Consider the following 16,861-nt stretch of genomic DNA (forward strand, 5'->3'; position numbering starts at 1 on the left):
TCTGTTTTCTATCAGCCCAGAGATAACTGCTAACTGGCTATAGACCTGTGAAACAAACAACCGGTTAAAACTGTGCAATTCCTATCTATCTATCAAAACAGTAGCGTCCCTTCGGAAGTTTAGGTCTCGTCTGTGTATACTGAATAGAAGGTTTTACTGAGAGGTAAAGACCTTTTAAAAAGCCTTTATTTGTTACAATATAAATAATTAATATATACAGACAATCGTGAACAATTAAACGATGAGAGACAGTGATAACACAGTACATAAAAGAAAAAGGGATAAAAAGAACGAATACTTATGATTCTGTGGAAAGTCCGTTCGGGAAAAGACAAAGTTCCTTTGTTGCAGTTAGTTCGCAATATGGCCGAACCACATGGCCGTTGCTCCGCCTGCAAGATGGCCACTGCTATTTCCCCAAGCAGTGGCAGTCTTTTCGGTATGATGGAAAGTGGGGGAATTGGCTGGGGGTCCTCATGCAATCAGTTTTGAGCACTGACATTTCTGGGCGGAGTCTCAAGCTCAGCCCAGGGGCGTGTCAGGCAGTGAGTTCTCAGGGGAGGAACTTCCAGCCATCCACAAAATATGTCCAATTTCATACCCCGCCGGGGTTTTGTCGCACATGCAAACCGATTTCATATTCAGATTGGGCTGAGAATACACGTTCATAGGACATCAAACTTGCAATATTTGGGGCGCACGGGGACCCCATTATTCATATCTCAGCCCCTGCTCGGGTTACCTGGCTATGTCTAGTATCACCATATTCTACAGAATTAGGGAAACAAAATTATGTAATTTTCATATTCCTCCCATGGATGGTATTTGCAAAATGTGACAAAGTTATCAACACCATGCATTCCATACTCAGTTTAGTCGGTGCCGTCAAGACTGGGAGGAATGTAGGTGTCAATAGACCTCATGCTGTGCTAGCTTCCCCTGTTGAATAGACTCTGTTGGTATTTCAGCTCTGCCCAATTAGCACATTAGTGTCACCAGAGCTTTTCCGGGAGCCTTAACAGGATTTCTTGCTAAACCAGGTTGCTTTAGCCATATGCTAACGCAGGCCCATTCAGCCCTCATGGCAAAAGGGGGGGGAAGGCAGGAAGGAAAAACTTCTATTTTAAAAATAAAGAATGTCAGTTTTCCGATCACGGTTGCGATCGGACAATCGGCCGCGAATCCTCGGACGACTGGGCGTCGCCCGGCGTCACAGATACCCCCACCAGCAATACAACCAGGGACCACAGCCACTACATACTATCAAGAACCACAGCCACTACACCCCACCATTGCCTAAGACAGCAGATCCCACCACCAGTAATACTTCCAGGAACAACAGCCACTATATCCTACCATGGACCACAGCCACTACACCCCACCATTGCTGGTGGCTTCCAATTCGCTTCAGAATCAGCTTCAAGATCCTATGTTTGGTCTACAAATCTATACACAAGTCCTGCCCAACCTACATCTCTGACCTGGTCAGCAGATACACACCTGGCCACCCACTTTGCTCCTCCAAAAACCTCCTCCTAACCACCCCATGCATCTCGCAGTGCCATGCACGACTACAGGACTTCACTAGAGCTGCACCCATCCTGTGGAGCTCTCTCCCACTGCCCAACAGGCTTGCCCCTCTTTCAACACCTTCAAAAAAAGCACTCAAAACTAACTTCTTCACAGAGGCCTATCCCACCTCAATGCTGCCATAACTCTGCCGAGAACTTGTTAATGCACCCCCTCCTTTCATGTCACCACCCCTCCCTCTACTAAGTTGTAAGCCTTTGGCAGGGCCCTCTCCCCTTATGTATCATACCGAATTGTACACTCGACCCAGAATATGTGAACTTGTATTAATAGCACTACCACTGCAGTGTATGATCTGGCATTGTATTATTACCTGCATTGTGTTCTGCATCTTATTGCTTGTTACCTGTATTGTTGTATCTATTGTCTATTACCTGTATTGTGCTGACAATGCTGTTATCATTGTCTGTAATCTTATGTATTGTACAGCGCTGCGTAATATGTTGGCGCTATATAAATCCAATAAATAATATAATACCTAATGCTGGGTACACACGATGAGATTTCCCGTTCGATTTGCGGATCGATTCGATTAAATCAAACATGTTCGATTGGATTTCGATCGTTTTTTCCGTCGATTTTGCATACCTATCATGAAAAAAACCGATCGAAATCCAATCGAACATGTTTGATTTAATCGAATCGATCCGCAAATCGAACGGGAAATCTCATCGTGTGTACCCAGCATTAAGCCCAATCTACACGATCCGATTCTTTGTGCGATTCGATTACGATTCCATTTACGATCCGATTAAATCCGACATGTCCGATCAGAATTCGATTCAATTCGATTTGCCATTGCAAAACAATGGCAAATCGAACTGAATTGAATCGAATCCCGACCGGACATGTCGGTTTTAATCGGATCGTAAATAGAATCGTAATCGAATCGCACAAAGAATCGTACTGTGTAGATTGGGCTTAGGTACACACCATACAATTTTCTGTTAGATTTTCTCTTAGATTTACCTGCCAGGTAGCTTTTCTCCATGTTGTAGGTAAATCTAACAGAAGAATCTAACAGAAAATTGTACGGTGTGTACATAGCAAGACAGCAGATGCACCACCAGTAATACTACCAGGAACAACAGCCACTATACACCACCAGGAACCACAGCCACTACACCCCATCATTACCTAAGTCAGCAGTTACCTCCACCAGTAATACTACCAGGAACAACAGCCACTATACACCACCAGGAACCACAGCCACTACACCCCATCATTACCTAAGTCAGCAGTTACCTCCACCACTAATACTACCAGGAACAACAGCCACTATACACCACCAGGAACCACAGCCACTACATCCCACCATTACCTAAGTCAGCAGTTACCTCCACCAGTAATACTACCAGGAACAACAGCCACTATACACCACCAGGAACCACAGCCACTACACCCCATCATTACCTAAGTCAGCAGTTACCTCCACCAGTAATACTACCAGGAACAGCAGCCACAGAACTGAAAATCAGCAAAATCAGCACAGAACTGAAAATGAACAATTCTCACCTTGCTTACTGCCACTATACTCACATACTTGACTTGTAATATACACACTGTCTGTCCTTGTTTTGTTTGTGTTTGCGTTTGTTAAGCAACTGCCAAGACGAATTCCTTGTAAGTGCAAACTTACTTGGCGAAATAAATTGATTCTGATTCTAAATTGATTCTATACACCACCAGGGATTACAGCCACTACACTCCACCATTACCTAAGACAGCAGATCCCACCAGTAATATCGCCAGGAACAACAGCCACTATACACCACCAGGGACCACAGCCACTACACTCCACCATTACCTAAGACAGCAGATCCCACCAGTAATATTACCAGGAACAACAGCCACTATACACCACCAGGGACCACAGCCACTACACCCCACCATTACCCAAGACAGCAGATCCCACCACCAGTAATACTTCCAGGAACAACAGCCACTATACACCACCAGGGACCACAGCCACTACATCCCACCATTACCTAAGACAGCAGATCCCACCACCAGTAATACTTCCAGGAACAACAGCCACTATACACCACCAGGGACCACAGCCACTACACTCCACCATTACCTAAGACAGCAGATCCCACCACCAGTAATACTTCCAGGAACAACAGCTACCATACACCACCAGGGACCACAGCCACTACACTCCACCATTACCTAAGACAGCAGATCCCACCAGTAATATTACCAGGAACAACAGCCACTATACACCACCAGGGACCACAGCCACTACACCCCACCATTACCTAAGACAGCAGATCCCACCACCAGTAATACTTCCAGGAACAACAGCCACCATACACCACCAGGGACCACAGCCACTACACTCCACCATTACCTAAGACAGCAGATCCCACCAGTAATATTACCAGGAACAACAGCCACTATACACCACCAGGGACCACAGCCACTACACCCCACCATTACCTAAGACAGCAGATCCCACCACCAGTAATACTTCCAGGAACAACAGCCACTATACACCCCCAGGGACCACAGCCACTACATCCCACCATTACCTAAGACAGCAGATCCCACCACCAGTAATGCTTCCAGGAACAACAGCCACTATACACCACCAGGGACCACAGTCACTACACTCCACCATTACCTAAGACAGCAGATCCCACCACCAGTAATACTTCCAGGAACAACAGCCACCATACACCACCAGGGACCACAGCCACTACACTCCACCATTACCTAAGACAGCAGATCCCACCAGTAATATTACCAGGAACAACAGCCACTATACACCACCAGGGACCACAGCCACTACACCCCACCATTACCTAAGACAGCAGATCCCACCACCAGTAATACTTCCAGGAACAACAGCCACTATACACCACCAGGGACCACAGCCACTACATCCCACCATTACCTAAGACAGCAGATCCCACCACCAGTAATACTTCCAGGAACAACAGCCACTATACACCACCAGGGACCACAGCCACTTCACTCCACCATTACCTAAGACAGCAGATCCCACCACCAGTAATACTTCCAGGAACAACAGCTACCATACACCACCAGGGACCACAGCCACTACACTCCACCATTACCTAAGACAGCAGATCCTACCACCAGTAATACTACCAGGAACAACAGCCACTACACACTACCAGGAACCACAACCTCTACACCCTATTAGCTAAGATAAAAGACACCCCCACCAGCAATACAACCAGGGACTATAGCCACTACATACTATAAAGAACCACAGCCACTACACCCCACCATTGCCTAAGACAGCAGATCCCACCACCAGTAATACTACCAGGAACAACAGCCACTACATACTACCAGGAACCACAGCCACTACACTCCATCATTACCTAAGACAGCAGATCCCACCACCAGTAATATTACCAGAATCAACAGCCACCATACACCACCAGGGACCACAGCCACTACACTCCACCCTTGCCTAAGACAGCAGATCCCACCACCAGTAATACTACCAGGAACAACAGCCACTACATACTACCAGGAACCACAACTTCTACACCCTATTAGCTAAGATAAAAGACACCCCCACCAGCAATACAACCAGGGACTATAGCCACTACATACTATAAAGAACCACAGCCACTACACCCCACCATTGCCTAAGACAGCAGATCCCACCTCCAGTAATATTATTAGGAACAACAGCCACTACATACTACCAGGAACCACAGCCACTACACTCCATCATTACCTAAGACAGCAGATCCCACCACCAGTAATATTACCAGAATCAACAGCCACCATACACCACCAGGGACCACAGCCACTACGCCACGCCATTACCTAAGACAGTAGATCCTACCACCAGCAATACTCCCAGGAACAACAGCCACTACACTCCATTACCTAAGACAGAATATACCACCACCAGCAATAGTTCTAGGAACTACAGCCCCTACACCCCACCATTGCCTAAGACAGCAGATCCCACCACCAGTAATATTACCAGGAACAACAGCCACTACACCCCCCATCATTACCTAAGACAGCAGATCCCATAACCAGTAATATTACCAGGATCAACAGCCACTATACACCACCAGGGACCACAGCCACTACGCCACGCCATTACCTAATAGATCCCACCACCAGCAATACTTCCAGGAACCACAGTCACTACACTCCACCATTACCTAAGACAACAGATACCACCACCAGCAATACTTCCAGGAACAAAAGCCATATGAATCCATGCCTTGCACAGATTATCCTGAACCAGCTGTCTGCAAGTTGGATTACATGGCTCTGAATAAATGAATAGGTTATGGGAATACTAAAAACTACAACAACACTGGCTGTATGCTTAGCTTTTCAGGGGTATAGAGGGGTGATTTGCAAATTCACTCAAAGAGCATCATGGGAGTTCCATCTTGCTCAAATGAAGAATTTATGCCACTAAATGCCTATCAGAGGGACGCGCAATGGTGGTGAAGCCGTTAAACCTATCACTACGTGCCAATTACCAGCCACAAAAGCCCCTGCACACTGCCAGAAAGTGTACCAAGGATAAGATGTACTACACACAGCAAGGGACATTCCTAAGGAAAACAGCCAATACACAACATGAGGGACATTCTGAAGGATAACTGTCACTACTGAGTGCCAAGAACATTCTCAGGGACAACTCCGGCAGCACACCAAAAGGGACATTCCAGGAAATGAGAGACACTGAGCCATGCCAGGAACATTACCTGTCCATGGAAATCTTCCTTTTGTTGTGCAATGGGTGTTATGCTTGGCAAAGTCTCTGATGGCGAGCAGTGGCATTTACCCTGGGAGCGTCCCTAGTGGTATGTAGTTGCTGTTACTGTCTCTAATAGTACAAGGGCTGCAATAAATCACTAGGGTGAGGGTAAGGTTAGGGGCAGGAGTGAGGTAAGGGTTAGGTTAGGGATAGGCATGGGTTGAAAATTAGGTCATGGGGAGAATGAGTATAAGGTCAGGTTAGGGAAAGTCCTGAGGGAAGGGTGAGGTCAGGGATAGGAACAAGGTTAGGTACAAGGACAAGGTTATGGATAGGCATAAAGAGAAGACTGGGTTGGCTATTGATTAGAGACAGGCATGGGGAGAGGATCAGATTAGGGTAGGCAAGAGGTGAGAAGGTCAGGATAGGGACAGTCATAGGATGGAGTGTCAGGTTCGGAATAGGTATGGAATGAAGGTCAAGTAAGGAAGAGGTATACAGTGATAGTCAAGTTCAAAAGACATGAGGTGAAGGTTAGGTTAGGAATCGGCAAGAGGTTAAGGGCAGGGTTAGGGATAGGCATGGAATAAGAAAATGGTTAAGGAAAGGCGTGAGGTTAGAGTCAGGTTTGGGGTAGGTATGAAGTGAGGGTTAGGTTAGGGATAGGCATTAGGTGCGGACAGATTTGGATAGGAATGAGGTCAGGGTCAGGTTAGGGATAGGCATGAGGTGAGGGTCAGGTTAGGGATAGACATAAGCGGAGGGTCAGGTTAAGGATAGGCATGAAGTGAGGGTCAGGTTAGGGATAGGCATGAGGTGAGGGTTATGTTAGGGATAGGTATGAAGTGAGGGTAAGGATAGGGATAGGCATGAAGTGAGGGTCAGGTTAGGGATAGGCATGAAGTGAGGGTCAGGTTAGGGATAGGCATGAGGTGAGGGTCAGGTTAGGGATAGACATGAAGTGAGGGTCAGGTTAGGGATAGGCATGAGGTGAGGGTCAGGTTAGGGATAGGCATGAGGTGAGGGTCAGGTTAAGGATAGGCATGAGGTGAGGGTCAGGTTAGGGATAGGCATGAAGTGAGGGTCAGGTTAGGGATAGGCATGAGGGGAGGGTCAGGTTAGGGATAGGCATGAAGTGAGAGTCAGGATATGGATAGGCATGAAGTGAGGGTCAGGTTAGGGATAGGCATGAGGTGAGGGTTACGTTGGGGATAGGCATGAAGTGAGGGTCAGGTTAGGGATAGGCATGAAGTGAGGATCAGGTTAGGGATAGGCATGAAGTGAGGATCAGGTTAGGGATAGGCATGAAGTGAGGATCAGGTTAGGGATAGGCATGAAGTGAGGATCAGGTTAGGGATAGGCAAGAGGTGAGGGTTACATTAGGGACAGGCATAAAGTGAGGGTTAGGGATAGGCATGAATTTAGGGCCAGGTTAGGGATAGGCATGAAGTGAGGATCAGATTAGGGATAGGAATGAGGTGAGGGTCAGGTTAGGGATAGGCATGAAGTGAGGGTCAGGTTAGGGATAGGCATGAGGTGAGGGTCAGGTTAGGGATAGGCATGAGGTGAGGGTCAGGTTAGGGATAGGCATGATATGAGGGTCAGGTTAGGGATAGGCATGAAGTGAGGGTCAGGTTAGGGATAGGCATGATATGAGGGTCAGGTTAGGGATAGGCATGAAGTGAGGGTCAGGTTAGGGATAGGCATGATATGAGGGTCAGGTTAGGGATAGGCATGAAGTGAGGGTCAGGTTAGGGATAGGCATGAAGTGAGGGTCAGGTTAGGGATAGGCATGAAGTGAGGATCAGGTTAGGGATAGGCATAAAGTGAGGGTCAGGTTAGGGATAGGCATGAGGTGAGGGTTATGTTAGGGATAGGTATGAAGTGAGGGTCAGGTTAGGGATAGGCATGAAGTGAGGATCAGGTTAGGGATAGGCATGAAGTGAGGATCAGGTTAGGGATAGGCATGAAGTAAGGATCAGGTTAGGGATAGGCATGAAGTAAGGATCAGGTTAGGGATAGGCATGAAGTGAGGGTCAGGTTAGGGATAGGCATGAAGTGAGGATCAGGTTAGGGATAGGCATGAAGTGAGGATCAGGTTAGGGATAGGCATGAAGTGAGGGTCAGGGTAGGGATAGGCATGATGTGAGGGTCAGGTTAGGGATAGGCATGAAGTGAAGATCAGGTTAGGGATAAGCATGAAGTGAGGGTCAGGTTAGGGATAGGCAAGAGGTGAGGGTCAGGTTAGGGATAGGTATGAAGTGAGGTTCAGATTAGGGATAGGCATGAGGTGAGGCTCATGTTAGGGATAGGCAAGAGGTGAGGGTCAGGTTAGGGATAGGCATGAAGTGAGAGTCAGGATAGGGATAGGCATGAAGTGAGGGTCAGGTTAGGGATAGGTATGAGGTGAGGGTCAGGTTAGGGATAGGCATGAGGTGAGGGTCAGGTTAGGGATAGGCATGAAGTGAGGATCAGGTTAGGGATAGGCATGAAGTGAGGATCAGGTTAGGGATAGGCATGAAATGAGGATCAGGTTAGGGATAGGCAAGAGGTGAGGGTTACATTAGGGACAGGCATAAAGTGAGGGATAGGGATAGGCATTAATTTAGGGCCAGGTTAGGGATAGGCATGAAGTGAGGATCAGGTTAGGGATAGGAATGAGGTGAGGGTCAGGTTAGGGATAGGCATGAGGTGAGGGTCAGGTTAGGAATAGGGTGGGTGAGGCTCAGGTTAGGGATAGGCATTAAGTGAGGGTCAGGTTAGGGATAGGCATGAGGGGAGGGTCAGGTTAGGGATAGGCATGAAGTGAGAGTCAGGATAGGGATAGGCATGAAGTGAGGGTCAGGTTAGGGATAGGCATGAAGTGAGGGTCAGGTTAGGGATAGGCATGAGGTGAGGGTCAGGTTAGGGCTAGTGATGAGCTGAGGGTCAGGTTAGGGATAGGCATGAGCTGAGGGTCAGGTTAGGGATAGGCATGAAGTGAGGATCAGGTTAGGGATAGGCATGAGGTTAGGATCAGGTTAAGAGTAGGCATGGAGTGATGAGAATCAGGATGGGTATGGAATGAAGGCCAGGTAAGGAACAGGTATAGGGAATAGTCAGGTGTGTTAGATATGAGGTGAGGGTCATCTTACAGATGAGGTATTTGTTTAAGCCAGGTAAGGGAGAGGTATGGGGTAAGGGGTGGGTTAGGGATAGACACACTTAGTAAATATTAGATTGGGGATAGGCACAAGGTCATGGTGAGTATAGGGGAAAGCACAAAGAGAGGATCACGTTAAGGATAGGCATGGAGGAACAGTACGGTTAGGAAGAGATATGGGGTGAAGTGATGGTTAGGGATAGATAGGCAGGGGTTGAGTTTTTGGAAAGACTTGGGGTGAAGGTCAGGCCAAGGATAGTTATGGGAAGATGATCTGATAAGTGATAGGAATGATGTAAGGCACAGATTAGTGATAGGCATTGGGTAATTGCCTGATAAGGGATAGGGATTGGGCTGGTTAGGGATAGGAATGGGGTGAAGGTCAGGCCAAGGATAGGTATGGGGAGATGATCAAGTAAGAGATAGGAATGATGTAAGGAATTAATAAGCATTGGGTAAGGGCCTGGTTAGGGATAGGCATGGGCTGACGGTTTGGTTATGGATAGTCATGAGCTGAAGGTCAGTCTGGGCATAAACATAAAATGTGGGCTGAGTTACGGATAGGCATGGGGTGAAGGTTGGGTTGGTCTCTCCCTCTTTTCTTTTTTTGAAACATACATGTGTAATTTATGAGATATTTTCTTCCTCTTTTATCTCTTTAGCTCATACATGTCAAACTCTGGTCCACGGGCCAAATCTGGCGTGCAGAGCCATCAAATTTGGCTCACAAGTGGTTTCTCCACTTAGCATTATGTTTTGGCTCACTTTAGACCACCAAGAAGCTATATTGGAGGCAAAGCCCTAGATTACCAGGGAAAACATATGGGGAAGTAAGGGGGAAAGCACCAGACACCTGGGAACGTTTAAGGGATATGAGGGGGACGTCTGTACACCAAAAACTGTATAGAGGAGAGAGGGGGACACTAGACACCAGGGAATTGTATAGGAGAGGTAGGGGGCCACTAGACACCAAGGAACTGTATTTGGGAGGGCAGTCACTAGAAACTAGGAAACTGTATAGGGGAGAGAGATCACTAGACACCAGGGAATTGTTTAAAGATGAGAGGGGGACCACTGGACACCAGGGAACTGTATAGCAGAGGGAGAGGGCCACTAAACACCAGGGAACTGTATAGAGGAGGGAGGAGGCCAATAAACACCAGGGAACTGTATAGGGGAGGGAGGGGGCCACTAAACACCAGAGAACTGTATAGGGGAGGGAGGAGGCCACTAAACACCAGGGAACTGTATAGGGGAGGGTGGGGGCCACTAGACACCAGGGAACTGTATAAGTAAGGAAGGCAGCCACTAGACATTGGCTCGTGACTCGGTCCTGGTGTTCAATTTCATCCCAGGAATTTGATACTCTTGCTTTAGCTAGTTTATTTAGTACCTTTTAATTCTAATACCAAGATAATGAGCCTGGTGGAGCGATCTGGAGATGTCCAGCAGGGGACGCCCTGGCCACTGACACAGACTTGAATCAATGCAATAACAGTGCGAAGGAGGTAGCAGTACTTTATCTAGAAGTGTTGACAGCCTTGAACTCTCAGCGGGGTGATATCCTGAGCCAGGCCTTCGCACGCCATGTCACCAGCCATGAACAATTACTCTGGCTGACCCTTCATAGGGAAACATTCTGCAAAAACAAACTAGACAAATGTTCTGCTGAGTTCTGACCTGACACAATAACTCCAAAAAAGAAAACAAGAACGTAAGTCTGACGCCGCCACAGTCACATGACAGTACTCAATTACAGCGAGTGTGTCTGTAGGGTGATGTGTGCAACCCATACCTCAACTCAACAGTCTGACGCCGCCATAGTCACATGACCATACTTAATTACAGCGAGTGTGTCTGTAGGGCGATGTGTGCAACCCATACCTCAACTCAACAGTCTGACGCCGCCACAGTCACATGACCATACTTAATTGCAGTGAGTGTGTATGTAGGATATGCAACCCATACCTCAACTCAACAGTCTGACACCGTGACAGTCACATTACCAGTCACATGACCTTACAGCGAGTGTGTCTGTAAGGCGACATGTGCAACCCATACCTCAGCTCAACAGTCTGACGCCGCCACATTCACATGACCATACTTAAAGTGGTTTGAAAGCCAGCATTTCTACTTTGCTCTAAAAGATTCCCCACAGCTTGAAAGCTACTATCCCAGAAAAAATTCTAGCAGAACATCACTGAAATGGGTAAACAAAGCACTTTCTCCTGCTATTCAGATTCAAATCCGCATCCAAACTGGAGATAACAGTATCTGTTTGACTTGTTAAACATAAATGTATCAACACTGGAATGCAAACAAACACTCTCTGAGAAACTGTCTCTGCTTCAGGCACACACAGTGTTCAAAATAGCTAATTAGATGATTTTAATATATAATAAAATGCAGTTATATTAGAAAAAGAATAATTTCAGCTTTCAGGGCAAGAAAAACTACACTTTGGAAACTTGTAATTTGTAAACAGATAATATTACTTGTGCACAAAAGCAAATATGATAACTGTATGAGTAATAAAAAGCAGGAAAACACATTTTTATTGAATGTTATGTCAGAGTTTCAGACCACTTTAATTACAGCGAGTGTGTCTGTAGGGTGACGTGTGCAACCCATACCACAACTCAACAGTCTGACGCCACAGTCACATGACCGTACTTAAAGAGAACCAGAGATGAAGCACCCTCTTGTATTTTACCTTATAAATCAGTGGGAACATGACAGTAAACACCTAATCTGCTCTTTGTTTCATTGTTCTCTGTTTAATCTGACTGTTATCACCTCTAATAAAAATCCCCAACTGAGCACTCAGTCTGGCTTTGCTACGGAAAGATTATAGCTGAGTCTTCTCTGGTGTCTTTTCAAGCACAAGCCTGCCCCCTTGTGGCTCTGCTATAATGACTCAGTTATGATTATTCCCTGCAAAGCCAGACTGAATGCTCAGTCTGGGATTCTTATCACAGCTGATAACATACACTTTTAGCAGTGGGGATGAAACAGAGAGCATGGTAAGTTTTTTCTCTATTGTTCTTACTGATATATATGGTAAAATACACAAGGGTGCTTCGTCTCTGGTTCCCTTTAAAGGAGTCATCAGGCAAAAAAAAAAATGAGTTTCACTTACCTGGGGCTTCTACCAGCCCCATGCAGCCATCCTGTGCCCTCATAGTCACTCACTGCTGCTCTGGTCCCCCTCCGTCAGCTCGTTTAGTTTTTGCCGACCTCGAGGTCGGCGGGCCACATTGCGTACATTTTTACGCATTCCCGCTGGTGCAGGAACATTTAATTGCCATGAGTGTGTCTGTAGGATAAGGTGTGCAACCCATACCTCAACTCAACAGTCTGACACCGCCACAGTCACATGACCATCCTTAATTGCAGCGAGTATGTCTGTAGAATGAGGTGTGCAGCACATACGTCAGCTCAAAAGTCTGATGCCGCCATAGTCACATGACCATCCTTAATTGCAGCGAGTGTGTCTGTAGAGTGACGTGTGCAGCACATACCTCAACTCAACAGTGATCTCTAAATGATTCTGAATTCTATAGGTGCCTATTAGTGCATCCTGGGATGAGGTCCATAAGACAGGGGAGTGTCAGATCAGAGGATGTTGGCAAAGATGGTTGCCCACCCAGTGATTTTCCATTTTCCAGTCCGTACCTCACACCAGCCAGGTCACCTGTCCATCTCATGGCCTTCATGACTGAATACAAACCTTTAAGGGATACCCAAGGTGAAAATAAATTGTCCCCTTTTTAAGTACCTGGGGCTTCTTCCTGCCCCTTTAGTCTTGTAGATCCCTCGCTGTCCTCCAAAGCCCACTTCCTTGATCTGCTGTGCGGCCCAGACAGGTGCGCAGCTTAGCTACTACGGCCCAGCGGCATGCCTCCTTGAACGTGCTTCCATAACTGGAAGCATACTAGGCATACACAAATACGGGTCTTAATGTACTGCACATGTGCACAATGCTCCCAGCCATGGGTCTGTAATTAAGGAGACACAGCTGAGACAGGGCATGCGCTAAGTAGTGCACCACTTGGTGAATTCGCACACTTTAGCAGGCCACACAGCAGATCAAGGAAGAGGACCAGGAGGACAGCAAAGGTCCTACAAGACTATGGGGCCTGGAAAAAGCCCCTGGTAAGTAAAAGGGGACACTTTATTTTCACCTTGGGTATCCTTCAAAGAGAACCCGAGGTGGGTTTTAAGAATGCTATTAGCACACAGAGGCTGGTTCTGCATACTATCACCAGCCTCTGTGTCTGTACTGTGCCCCCCCCCCCCCCCCCCCTGCACTCTGCTGTCCTCCAGAAAAAAAAAACCGCTGTGCTAGCAACATGCTGCTTGTTGCTAGCAGACCTCCGTAAGCTGATTGGATGGAAGGGACGCGGTCGGGGAGCGGCGAGATACAGGAGGTGGGGGAGCGGCACAGTATGCAGAACCAGTGTCCTAATAGCATTCTTAAAACCCACTTCGAGTTCTCTTTAAGCAAAAACAGAAACAAGTTTAAAAAACAGATACAGTACTTACCTTAGTAGTGGGAAGAATCTGGACGATCCTGAGGCTTCATAGATCCTAATTTCAGGGCTGGAGCTTTCAGATCCCTGCAGCACAGCGAGAAAGTCAGTAAAAGTGGTTAGTTCATATTGACCTCCCTCATTAGCAGTAGCCACTTAAAGAGGCAAAAAATTGTAAAATTTATAATACGTGCAAACATAGACATAAGAAGTACGTTTTTTTCCAGAGTAAAATGAGCCATAAATTACTTTTCTCCTATGTTGCTGTCACTTACAGTAGGTAGTAGAAATCTGACAGAAGCGACAGGTTTTGGACTAGTCCATCTCTCCATAGGGGATTCTCAGCAAGACTTTTATTCTTTATAAAGACATTCCCTGAAAAGGATTTAAACAATGATGCTGGCCAGCTTCCCTGCTCGCTACACAGTTTTTTGGCAGTTGAACAGAGCAACTGCCATTCACTAACTGCTTTTAAAAATAAATAAATCCCTGAGAATCCCCTATGAAGAGATGGACTAGTCCTAAACCTGTCACTTCTGTCAGATTTCTACTACCTACTGTAATGCTGGATACACACCATGCGTTTCCGCATCGAATGCATCCGTCGATACGCGTCGATTCGATTATTTCCGAGCATTTCCGAGCGCATTTCGATGATTTTTAGGTCGATTGCCATGTAAAGTATGGCAAATCGACATAACGATCCATCGAAACGTGAATTGGACATGTCGGAAATAATCGAATCGATGCGTATCGACGGACGCACCGAACGCGTAAACGCTTGGTGTGTATCCAGCATTAGTGACAGCAACATAGGAGAAAAGTAATATATGGCTCATTTTACTCTGGAAGAAACGTACTTCTTATTTGTATGCTTGCACGTATTTTAAGTTTTACAATTTTTCGCCATAGTGCCCCTTTAACAACATAAAACACCATTACACCACTCACTGCCCCAGTCACTAACAGAAACCTCCTCCCAGCAACAAATGCAAAATATAACTGCCAGGGAAGCCCCAAAATACCTAATAAACAATTCTGGGGCTGAAATTTCATTTCAAATATCTATCGAGCCTTAAGTGGGTCGAGATCCTGGTGACTGCCAAGTGACCTTGGCACCTAATGGTTCTGGGAAGTGGCAGTATAATGATAGCAAGGTCTGATTTACCGAGACTGGTCATCTTGGTACCTGCGCAGCACCGCGTAGCGTCTGATTTGGGCACCACCGTAGACTGCAATTAAAGGTACGCTGGGGCGGGTGGAGAATTTTCACAGAGTTATCTCGTTTGAGGTAAGTGCGCTGCTTATGACCTCAGCCGGCAGAACTCCTTGTGCTGTAAATTCTTACAATGCTTTGATGTCTCTCTACTAGCAGAAAATATAGAAACTGAAAGCAGAAGTCCTCTGCTACTGTCTCACACTGCCCCCTAGTGACAAGTGGCCACAGATACACATTATAGCCGTTTTAATTAGGAGCACGGAAATGTAACAAATAATAAATAAATGTGCCAAAATAAATTAGCCTGGAGCACTTGCAAGCCTCTAAATAAACTGGCTGCTGAAGGGTTAAAGGGAACCTGAAGTGAGAGGGATATGGAGGCTGCCATACTTATTTCTTTTTTAAACAATACCAGTTGCCTGGCTGTCCTGCTGATGTCTTTGGCTGCAGTAGTGTCTGAATCACACACCTGAAACAAGCATGCAGCTAATCCAGCCTGACTTCAGTCAGAGCATCTGGTCTGCATGCTTGTTGTGGGGCTGTGGCTAAAAGTATTAGAGGCAGAGGCTCAGCAGGGCAGCCAGGCAATGTGCATTGTTTAAATAAATACATATGTCAGCTTCCATATCCCTCCCACTTCAGGTGTCCATTAGAGAAATAAGCTCATCCTCACATAGCAGGGGATGTGGAAACTCTTCTGAAAGACCACTGAAACTCTCTCCACAATGTACAACATATTCTCCAGCAGAAATGCTGCTTTCAGCAATAGTGTGGGAAGATTAATTACAAGGATTGTGAGGACTCAGGGATACTTAGCACATCCTCTTGTATGAATCCTGCCAAGGAAAGACCTCAATAGCATCAGCAACAACTCCTCAGCTTAATGTATCTGCTGCCACCCTGTGTCCACCTAGCAGTACTACAGTCAGCAGCAATGACAGAAATAAGAAAACATTAGTCACCAATGCAAGGAACTGATATGCCAACATATTCCATGGCGATGTAAAGAGTAAGATAGGGTACATAGTAATACAAAGGTGTACACTAAATATAGACACTGGTACAGAATAGTGGATTGGTAGATATAGTAATTACAGTGACAAATGTAATGCCTAATGCACACAATGAGATTTTCTGGGAGATTTACTGCCAGATCGATTATTTCCATCATGTCGCCTGATTTGATTTCCAATCGATTTTCCAATCGATTTTCCATAGGCGTGAAAGGAAAATCGATAGGAAATCAGATCGGACATGCTGGAAATAGTCGATATGGCAGTAAATCTGCCAGAAAATCTCATCGCGTGTATTAGATTGATTAAAATTTATAGGAAACTCCAAGACACAAAAGGGTGGGAGAGCCCTGCCCTTGCAAGCTTACAATATACATGAATGGGGGGGGGGGGGGGGGGGAGAGACAAGACGTGTTGTAGTATACTATATGTAAACCCAGAGGCAGTGTTTTCAGTTGTATTTAAAAAGATGCACAACTTGGCCAGAGGTTGAAGGGGAATGGTCTAAGTTAGAGAGTGAAGTTTGAGAGAGTGCTTAAATACTTAAGCCTCCTAAAATAGTTTCACTTACCTAGGGCTACTACCAGCCTCCTGCAGCCGACCTGTGTCCTCGCAGCCACTCACCGATGCTCCTGTCCCTCACCGCAGGTT

At 46.3% G+C, this 16,861-nt stretch overlaps 1 protein-coding gene across 1 annotated transcript in view; it reads right to left on the reverse strand.

Moving 5' to 3' along the window:
- The window catches only part of LOC137528659 (RNA-binding protein Nova-2-like), a 271,521-nt gene that overhangs the window by 235,155 nt on the left and 19,505 nt on the right, over nt 1-16,861 (reverse strand). The window contains exon 2 of the mRNA XM_068250083.1: nt 13,992-14,065. The gene's annotated coding sequence lies outside the window, so the exon portion shown is untranslated. The remainder of the gene's footprint in view (nt 1-13,991; nt 14,066-16,861) is intronic.

The sequence above is a fragment of the Hyperolius riggenbachi genome, chromosome 8 (genome assembly GCF_040937935.1).
Source record: "Hyperolius riggenbachi isolate aHypRig1 chromosome 8, aHypRig1.pri, whole genome shotgun sequence".
Taxonomy (NCBI): Eukaryota; Metazoa; Chordata; class Amphibia; order Anura; family Hyperoliidae; genus Hyperolius; species Hyperolius riggenbachi.